This window comes from Kogia breviceps, chromosome 5, assembly GCF_026419965.1.
Source record: "Kogia breviceps isolate mKogBre1 chromosome 5, mKogBre1 haplotype 1, whole genome shotgun sequence".
NCBI classification, from domain to species: Eukaryota; Metazoa; Chordata; class Mammalia; order Artiodactyla; family Physeteridae; genus Kogia; species Kogia breviceps.
Genome location: NC_081314.1, coordinates 50,227,827 through 50,230,163, shown reverse-complemented (window position 1 = coordinate 50,230,163; position 2,337 = coordinate 50,227,827).

Here is a 2,337-nt window from a genome sequence, read left to right as displayed (position 1 = left end):
CAGAATAATGATAGTAAAGATGATCCAAAATCTTGGAAATAGAATGGAGAAAATATAAGAAACCTTTAACACGGAGCTAGAAGAACTAAAGAGCAAACAAACAATGATGAACAACACAATAAATGATTTTTAAAAATCTTTAGAGGGAATCAATAGCAGAATAACTGAGTCAGAAGAAAGGATAAGTGACCTGAAAGATAAAATAGTTGAAATAACTACTACAGAGCAAAGAAGAAAGATGAAAAGAAATGAGGACAGTCTCGGAGACCTCTTAAATACACCAACGTTCGAAATATAGGGCACCCAGAAGAAGAGAAAAAGAAAGGGTCTGAGAAAATATTTGCAGAGAGTATAGTTGAAAACTTCCCTAACATGGGAAAGGAAATAGTCAATCAAGTTCAGAAAGCTCAGAGAGTCCCATACAGGATAAATCCAAGGAGAAATATGACAAGACACATATTAATCAAAATATCAAAATTTAAATTCAAAGAAAAAATATTAAAAGCAGCAAGCGAAAAGCAACAAATAACATTCAAGGGAAACCTCATAAGGTTAATAGCTGATCTTTCAGAAGAAACTCTACAAGCCAGAAGGGAGTGGCAGGACATATTTAAAATGATGAAAGGGAAGAACCTACAATCAAGATTACTCTACCCAACAAGGATATCATTCAGATTCAATGGAAAACTAAAACCATTACAGATAAGCAAAAGTTAGGAGAATTCAGCACCACCAAGCCAGCTTTAAAAAAAATGCTAAAGGAACTTCTTTGGACAGGAAAAAACAAGAGAAGGAAAAGACCTACAAAAAAAAGCCCAAAACAATTAAGAAAATGGTAATAGGAACCTACATATTGATAATTACCTTAAATGTAAATTGATTAAATGTTCCAACCAAAATACACAGACCTGCTGCATGGATACAAAAAAAGATCCATATATATGCTGTCTACAAGATACCCACTTCAGACATAGGGACACATACAGACTGAGAGTGAGGGGATGGAAAATATATTCCATGAAAATGGAAATCAAAAGAAAGCTGGACTAGCAATACTGATATCAGACAATAGACTTTAACATAAAGACTATTACAAAAGACAAAGAAGGACACTACATAATGATCAAGAGATCAATCCAAGAAGAAGATATACCAATGGTAAATCTTTATGCATCCAACATAGGAGCACCTCAATACATAAGGCAAATGCTAACAGCCATAAACAGGGAAATCGATAGTAACATAAAAATAATAGGGGACTTTAACACCCCACTTTCACCAATGGACAGATCATCGAAAATGAACGTAAATAAGGTAACACAAGCTTTAAAAAACACATTAGAACAGACAGACCTAACTGATATTTATAGGACAGTCCAAACAAAAACAACAAAATACACTTTCTCCTCAAGTGCTCACGGAACATTCTCCAGGATATATCATATCTTGGGTCACAAATCAAGCCTCAGTAAATTTAAGAAATTTGAAATTGTATCAAGTATCTTTTCCAACCACAATGCTATGAGACTAGATATCAATTACAGGAAAAAAAAAGGTCACTGAAGAAATCAAAGAGAAAATTAAAAAAATCCTAGATACAAATGACAATGAACACATGATAACCCCAAACCTATGGAATGCAGCAAAAGCAGTTCTAAGAGGGAAGTTTATAGCTATACAAGCTTACCTCAAGAAACAAGAAAAGTCTCAAATAAACAACCTAACTTTACACCTAGAGCATTTAGAGAAAGAAGAACAAAATAAAAAAAAACCCGAGTCAGCAGATGGAAAGAAATCATAAAGATCACATCAGAAACAAATGAAAAAGAAATGAAGGAAACCATAGCAAAGGTCAAATAAACTAAAAGTTAGTTCTTTGAGAAGTTAAACAAAATTGATAAATCATTAGCCAGACTCATCAAGAAAAAAGGGGAGGACTCAAATCAACAGAATTAGAAATGAAAAAGGAGAAGTAAAAATTGACACTGCAAAAATACAAAGGATCATGAGAGACTACTACAAGAAAATGTATGCCAATAAAATGGACAACCTGGAAGAAATGGACAAATTCTTACAAAAGTACAACTTTCCAAGACTGAACCAGGAAGAAATAGAAAATATAAACAGATAAATCACAAGCACTGAAATTGAAACTGTTATTAAAAATTAAAAATCTTCCAACAAACAAAAGCTCAGAAACAGATGGCTTCACAGGTGAATTCTATCAAACATTTAAGGAAGAGCTAACACCTATCCTTCTCAAATACTTCCAAAATATAGCAGAGGGAGGAACACTCCCAAACTCATTCTACAAGGTCACCATCACCCTGATATCAA